At 42.6% G+C, this 8,742-nt stretch overlaps 1 long non-coding RNA gene across 1 annotated transcript; it reads left to right on the plus strand.

Moving 5' to 3' along the window:
* The first annotated feature begins 7,315 nt into the window (after window positions 1-7,315).
* On the plus strand, window positions 7,316-8,499 carry LOC135050715 (uncharacterized). Its single transcript, XR_010241760.1, has 3 exons — window positions 7,316-7,431; window positions 7,505-7,717; window positions 8,321-8,499. It is a non-coding gene; the product is annotated as an uncharacterized LOC135050715 (long non-coding RNA).
* Window positions 8,500-8,742: the final 243 nt, after the last annotated feature.

Below are 8,742 nucleotides of genomic sequence, written 5' to 3' on the forward strand. Positions count from 1 at the left end.
ATTTATGGATGGATAGTATACTTGACGACACAGAAGTAGGTAGAGCAGTGGCCTACTGTACCGTACTGCTATATACTATATACTGGTGGTCAGCAAACTGTGCAAAACTGAAATGCACCACAGGTATGGATGGATAGTATACCTGACGACACAGAGGTAGGTAGAGCAGTGGCCTTCTGTACCGTACTGCTATATATTATATACTGGTGGTCAGCAAACTGTGCAAAACTGAAATGCACCACAGGTATGGATGGATAGTATACTTGACGACACAGAGGTAGGTAGAGCAGTGGCCTACTGTACCGTACTGCTATATATTATATACTGGTGGCAAGCAAACTGTGCAAAACTGAAATGCACCACAGGTATGGATGGATAGTATACTTGACGACACAGAGGTAGGTAGAGCAGTGGCCTTCTGTACCGTACTGCTATATATTATATACTGGTGGTCAGCAAACTGTGCAAAACTGAAATGCACCACAGATATGGATGGATAGTATACTTGACGACACAGAGGTAGGTAGAGCAGTGGCCTTCTGTACCGTACTGCTATATATTATATACTGGTGGTAAGCAAACTGTGCAAAACTGAAATGCACCACAGGTATGGATGGATAGTATACTTGACGACACAGAGGAAGGTAGAGCAGTGGCCTTCTGTACCGTACTGCTATATATTAAATACTGGTGGTCAGCAAAATTATGCACTGTACTCCTACTATATACTACAATGCAGCACAGATATGGAGCGTTTTTCAGGCAGAGAACGTATAATACTGGTGGTCACTGGTCAGCAAAACTCTGCACTGTACTCCTCCTATATAATACTGCTGGTCCCCAGTCCCCACAATAAAGCAGTGTGAGCACAGATATATGCAGCACACTGAGCACAGATATGGAGCGTTTTTCAGGCAGAGAACGTATAATACTGGTGGTCACTGGTCATCAAAACTCTGCACTGTACTCCTCCTATATAATACTGCTGGTCCCCAGTCCCCACAATAAAGCAGTGTGAGCACAGATATATGCAGCACACTGAGCACAGATATGGAGCGTTTTTCAGGCAGAGAACGTATAATACTGGTGGTCACTGGTCAGCAAAACTCTGCACTGTTCTCCTCCTATATAATACGGCTGGTCCCCAGTCCCCACAATAAAGCAGTGTGAGCACAGATATATGCAGCACACTGAGCACAGATATGGAGCGTTTTTCAGGCAGAGAACGTATAATACTGGTGGTCACTGGTCAGCAAAACTCTGCACTGTACTCCTCCTATATAATACTGCTGGTCCCCAGTCCCCACAATAAAGCAGTGTGAGCACAGATATATGCAGCACACTGAGCACAGATATGGAGCGTTTTTCAGGCAGAGAACGTATAATACTGGTGGTCACTGGTCAGCAAAACTCTGCACTGTTCTCCTCCTATATAATACGGCTGGTCCCCAGTCCCCACAATAAAGCAGTGTGAGCACAGATATATGCAGCACACTGAGCACAGATATGGAGCGTTTTTCAGGCAGAGAACGTATAATACTGGTGGTCACTAGTCAGCAAAACTCTGCACTGTACTCCTCCTATATAATACTGCTGGTCCCCAGTCCCCACAATAAAGCAGTGTGAGCACAGATATATGCAGCACACTGAGCACAGATATGGAGCGTTTTTCAGGCAGGGAACGTATAATACTGGTGGTCACTGGTCAGCAAAACTCTGCACTGTACTCCTCCTATATAATACTGCTGGTCCCCAGTCCCCACAATAAAGCAGTGTGAGCACAGATATATGCAGCACACTGAGCACAGATATGGAGCGTTTTTCAGGCAGAGAACGTATAATACTGGTGGTCACTGGTCAGCAAAACTCTGCACTGTACTCCTCCTATATGATACTGCTGGTCCCCAGTCCCCGCAATAAAGCAGTGTGAGCACAGATATATGCAGCACACTGAGCACAGATATGATGCTTTTTTCAGGCAGAGAACGTATAATACTGGTGGTCACTGGTCAGCAAAACTCTGCACTGTACTCCTCCTATATAATACTGCTGGTCCCCAGTCCCCACAATAAAGCAGTGTGAGCACAGATATATGCAGCACACTGAGCACAGATATGGAGCATTTTTCAGGCAGAGAACGTATAATACTGGTGGTCACTGGTCAGAAAAACTCTGCACTGTACTCCTCCTACATAATACTGCTGGTCCCCAGTCCCCACAATAAAGCAGTGTGAGCACAGATATATGCAGCACACTGAGCACAGATATGGAGCATTTTTCAGGCAGAGAACGTATAATACTGGTGGTCACTGGTCAGCAAAACTCTGCACTGTACTCCTCCTATATAATACTGCTGGTCCCCAGTCCCCGCAATAAAGCAGTGAGCACAGATATTTGCAGCCACGTGAATAAAACTGAGAGGACGCCAGCCACGTCCTCTCACTATCATTTCCAATGCACGAGTGAAAAATGGCGGCGACGCGCGGCTCCTTATATAGAATCCGAATCTCGCGAGAATCCGACAGTGGGATGATGACGTTCGGGTGCGCTCGGGTTAACCGAGCAAGGCGGGAAGATTCGAATCTGCCTCGGAACCGTGTAAAATGGGTGAAGTTCGGGGGGGTTCGGATTCCGACGAACCGAACCCGCTCATCACTACTTAAAATTATTTGCTTTACACATACTGTGTACCAGGGGCGAATCTAGAAAGGAGGGGACCCCTGTGCAGTCTCCGGGTGTGGGCCCCCTCCTCTCTCGTCCCGTAGCCAGCAGCAGCGCTGTTTGCGCTCTGTCGGAGTGCTAGAGACTGGGGCACAGTGCCAGAGTCTCCAGCACATGCGCAAGTCTCCGAAAAAATGGCACGGCGGACATTTTTTCGGAGATCTGCACACTCTCTGTAGACACTGGCACTGTGCCAGAGTCTCTAGCACTCAGACAAAGCACTAACAGCGCTGCTGCGGCTGCCGGTAACGGGACACGGGAGAAGAAGGGACCCACTCCCTGGGACCAGAAAGGTAAGTTACGGGTGTAGTGTGTGCGTTGTGGGCCCCCTCTGGACCCAAGGGCCCGTGTGCACTGCACCCACTATAGATACGCCAGTGCTGTGTACGAATACTGTACTAATATCTAACAATGTAAAAAATAATAAAACCTACTTTAACTTAAACTATAAGAATTAGAAGACGGTCTTTTCCATATATATTATTTTAACTTTCCAATGAATCATGAATAACACTTGTCAAATAGAATTATGAGTGCTATATATATATAGATATAACAGTGGTAATTGTTTTGTTCGTATGTCTGTATAAAAAAGTAATGACATAATTTCCCCAAAACTAGTGCTTTGAGACCAATTAACTAATTATGTAGATTAATGCGGTGCTTAAATATTTATTTGCAATATGTCACTGTCTTGTGAGTAGTTTTGAACAGAAGTAATATCAATTTAACTGTTGAAGAATTCATTTTTTAAAAACATATGGGCACCATACATCGTCTTTTGAAACAAACCCAGAAAAGAAATGATGACTTTCTGTAAATCCCATATTATAGATGGTTTCAGCTGCATGGCAACGTATCAAGCATAATAAGGTGTTAGCTCATGTTTCAATCCACATATTGAAACGTGCATTCCACATCCCTAAACCTTCAAATGTCTGAAACTCCTAAAATTGCATTATCAGACATGTTGCAAAATGTGACCGCAAGATCTGTCTGTAAGTATGGTCATCTTACCATTTGGGCCAAAACAAACATCAAGAAATCTTTAACTGAATAAAATATTCAAAATTGCAAAATTTTTGTGTACGGCTTCACAAATGTGTTCTTGTTCCTTAACTTATTGACATCCTACTTCTCACCACCACTAAAAGATCTAAATAGTAGAAGACAGGTATGGTATACAAGATCAGCATGCATTAGGTCTACTCTACAGTCATTAGGTCGACCCCTTATGGTCAACAGGCACAAGGTCGCTATAGCCAAAAGGTCGACATGGACAAAAGGTTGACATATGAAAGATCAACACTGGAAAAGATCAACAGGGTCAAAAAGTCGATGTGACAATGGTCGACACTTTTTGCATTTTTGGTGTTAGTGTGGATAACTTTTTTATCTTGGACCACCATTTGTAGAAACTTGTCCCTCCCAAAAAAAATGTGTTTACCATATGTGTGGCAACCATTGTCATGTTAACCATATGAACCTGTAGACCTTTTGAACTTTTTTCCAGAGTCGACCTTTCATGCGTCGACCTTTTGTAAATGTTGACCTTTTGTCCATGTCAACCATGTGCAACTCTAGGGGGTCAACCTAATGTATGTTGACACATAGGCCAATATTTACTAATATTCATGTTTGAGTCGGTTTGTGTAGTGTTTAAACTCGTTTTGTATAGGGTGCATTTTCATGCAACTTTTTGAATCCATATACGCAAAGTTACTAAGCATTCGAGTTTATTGTTTTCGTGTTTCCCGATGTCGATGCCAGTCAGTTTTTTTTACCACATTTCCGGCCGTCATTGTCGTTTGCGTACGTGTTTTTGTTGGATTTGCAGGTTTTTGCACTAAGTTAAACGCGGCAGGGTTTTTTTTTCCCGCGGCCGCATTTTCACTTTCAGTTTTGATTTTCATCCCCGTTCGTGATTGGTTGTGTTTCAGATGGTAGGAGTGTCTGTGCGCAACCATATAAATACGCCCCAAACCGTCCGCACCTCGTGGGTTTAGTTAGTGGTGAGGAGGAAGGAGGTTGTGCTGTGGAGGTAGGTGATTTTGTGGTTTGGTGAGGAGTGTTGGTAGCGATTTCTGAGTGTGGTATTGTTTGAAAGTCGTCTTGTCATTATTGTTGTCTTGTATTTTGTGGTTTTGTCTCATTTTTAGTCCAAGTTATTTTTCTTTATAGTCCCTTGTCAGTGTGTGTGTGTTTGTGTGTGTGTGTGTGTGTGTGTGTGGGTGTGTGTGAGTTGTGTAGTGGTAGTGGAGGAGTGTGTTGTTTGTCTTTTTTTTCCCCTGTGTTAACTGTTTACACACACAATTATGTGTGACTCAGAGGTGGAGAGTGTGAGTGAGGGGGAGGAGGTCGGTCAGGTGGAGGAGGTGAGTGTTAGTGAGGTTAGTGAGGTGGAGGAGGTGGGTGAGGTTGCTGCAGCAGCCTCAAGTGACAGTGACAGTCAGAGTGCTCCGCAGCCACGCACCACTACTAAGACTGGGCGGAATGTTAAGTTTAGTTTTGCTGAAAATGTGGCATTGGTGCTGAGCTGATGAAGTATCAGAGGCAGCTATTTGGGCCTGAGTCCGCCAAGGTGCCAACACGGAGGAAGACGGTGTTGTGGGCGAAAGTAGTTGCTGCTGTCAATAGTGAGGGGGTGGTCAAGCGGACGGAGGACACATGCCGCAAACGGTACTATGACATAAAGCGATGTGTCAAGTATAAAATGGCCAAGGAGGCCAAGTCGGCTCGGCAAACCGGTGGTGGGCAGCCCTATATTGCAAGAAGAGGGGGAAGGGGCGCCTCCCAGAACCCACGTTGAAATGCTGCTCGCTGCTCTCAGGGGAATAGGGTATTAGCAATCCCTAAACAATGGAAGACAAAAACTAAAAAGAAGAGAGCGCAAGCAGACTCCACTAAAATTTAACAATTTTTAATCATAAAATATACACAATCATCACATAGTCAAATGGTATACATATACCTAATTGTAACAGAATGTAGCCAATAAATATAGGTATAGGATCCGCACTAAACTTCATATACTTCCATAAAACCAATGCACTAGTAATTCATAAATATGAGCCGATATAATGGAGATCTTTAGATTAGAACCAGTATGTCCTTTGATTCATCTAAGAATTGACAGCTGATGATTAATGCTGAAAAACTTATGTATCATCCACAGATCAGTCCCGTAATTGAAAATAGATGTGTAACAAGTGCACTGTTGTTTTGTATTCCCTGTGAAGTTGAGCCTCTATTTGTTAAACATCAAATACCGCACCAGTTCAATCTGCTGTTCTAATTAGTATGGCAGCGTGTTGGAATGATACTGCTTACCACTTCCTCGATGTGCTGGCGGCACTGACAAGTGCTCAGGTGCCGCTAACTCCGGAGGCTATATCTCACACTCTCTCCCTGCCACAGCGTGTCAAACCACTGACCGCTTGCCGCCTCCAAAGGTCATCCCACGGCACTGTAGATGTCCGAAACACAGCTGGCCTGGGGAGATGAGTTAGCAGCCACGGTCCCCATTTTGCAGATGGAACCAATGCAGGTGGCTTTACTTGGGCAGATTCAACCCGACGATGAATTGGAGCTTTTAGCAGATGGAGGTCGTGGAAGGGTGGAGATGGTCAAATAGAGGTAGTCGGATCCTAGGTCTTTTTAGTTTTTTTCTATATTGCAAGATATCTGGAGTATGAGGAGCCCATGCGGAGTGTCATACCTCCTGAAGTTGTCTCTGCAACCCATGTCCGGGATTCAGATAGGCCAAGGAAGAATGGTGAGCATGTGTATTTGTATGTTTTTTTTTGTGTTAAAATGTTTTATTTTGTAATCTGTGTCATGTGACGTTGCATATTACTCCCATCTTCAAGTGTGTGTCTGCAAATTCATTGTTTTGGGTCATGTGTTAGCTAAGAGCCAATGTAACATCTTACTTTATTGTATGTCATGTGTTTTTCACACAGATATTTAGCATGTGTAGTTTGGACTTGTTGTGTCTCTGATTTGTCCTGCAATAATGTTTTCCTTTTGGCCGTTTTGTTCTTTAAAAAATATGACTATGTTTTATATATAAGTGTTCCATGTTTTTTAGAATTAAAATAAGTCGTTGTCATGTTAGAGGCTGGAGTACTGGAAAGTGGTTTGTAAACCATTTACATGTGCAAGGTCATCTTTACAGAAGGGTTTTTTTGAATATAATTTTTATTTTTTTATTTTTTTTGCTTCTATTTGTTCCCTGACACCATACTGCATTTTTTTAAATCTTAACATTTGCTGTTTTTTTGTGTGGTCATATAGTGGTAATGTGTATTTGGATTGCCACATCACAGAGCCAATTAGATATTTCATCTGTATTTTTTTTAAAAACCATTCAAAATTAATTTGTGTTTTTTTTTTTTCTAAAAAAACCCATTCCTTTAACTTGTGGCCTATGTCAGTGTCCTGTACATGTTTGCCTGTCTTGATGTTGCCATAGTGCATATTTTAAAAATTATAATTATTTGTTTTGGTATTTCTGCTCCTTATGTTTTTAAAAAAATAAAAACCAAGCATTTCTAAAGGTATAAATGTTTATAAGCATAATTGGTGGATGTATACACAATAGCATGATTTATGAATATATCTCATTTTATACAGTGTCGGAAAAAAGCAGTACTACTCGTCGGCCAGTAAATCCTAACACATCTGATGATGATGACGCTGCGGAAGCAGGTAAAGTGTCCATTGTAGTATAGGGTATGCTTGTAAAGGAATGGCCATACCAAAATTGCACTTTCATTAAAAGGTCCATCAAAAGAAGTATGGAGCAGCAGAAGTGGCTCTTCTGTTAGACATCACCACAAGAAACCTGTGGCCGAAAAGAAAGCAAGGTCGTCTGTCCCGCCACAAACACAGCAGGCTACCCCGCCACGAAGATTATCGTCCGTATGTTCTGTCCCCCCACTCCAAATTTTGGACACACCTCCAAGACGTCATCCACACTCCCCTCATCTTGATTGTGAGTATCAAACTGGAAAAAAAAGTGTAAAATGTCAGGACATAATCATAATCAGTCATAACCGCATTAAGTCCAAACACATCCAAAACCAAAATACTTACCGCAGTAAGTAAAAGCTGAAATGGAATCCAAACTAAATGGCCTTGTCCACATCCAGTAAAGATATGTATGTCCACTTGAGTCATACAGTATGACATTGGGTGTAAGATGCTGCAACAAAAAAGCATGTTGGTTTGTTTGTAAAAAGTAAGTTTGTTTTTCCAAAAATCTCATGTGTGCTTAAGGTAACATTGCAAAATACCTACAAAAACATTACTATGTTTGTTTGAACAAAGCTATAAGGTAACACATTATGTATTACAATGTTTATTTTATGCTGGAGTATGTGTGAGCTACAATAAAACTAAAGTGTTTGCTTTCACAATTAAGTAACCAGACACATTTGCCACAAGCAGGCATATGTATGTATTTAAGCTATGAGTGATGATGTTGCTAGGCAGAATAGTTGAAAGCAACAGTGATTGACATGTGTTCCATGTGTAGTGTTTTGTTTTCATTTCACAACCATATGGATAGCTAACGGAGATATGTTTAACATTTCAGCTTCGAGTCCTGGGAACAGCATCCCTCTGCAACAACACCAACACAGTGACATGGAGGAGACAAACATCTTAGAAATGCAGCCATTAATGCAAGGAATGAGCCCCCCAGCACCTGTGAGTACACCACCACTGCAAAGCACACCACCCCCACCACAACACAGCCCAACAACACCAGGAACACAAGGCTCTGATCAGGTGTTTTGGACTATTTGGGCTAGACAGCAGGCCACTAATGAAGATTGCCTGCGTAAGCAGACACACATGTTTGCAAGCCTACCATCTCACCTCAGAAGAATCTCTAGAAATCTGAGTGGACAAAATGAGCAAACAACCAGAATAGGCAATACCATGCAACTCATGCGTACAGACTTACACAGGTCATGGGCAACTTACAGCGCATAATGGAAGAACAGCACAGACTAA

Source organism: Pseudophryne corroboree, chromosome 2 (assembly GCF_028390025.1).
Source record: "Pseudophryne corroboree isolate aPseCor3 chromosome 2, aPseCor3.hap2, whole genome shotgun sequence".
Lineage (NCBI taxonomy): Eukaryota > Metazoa > Chordata > Amphibia > Anura > Myobatrachidae > Pseudophryne > Pseudophryne corroboree.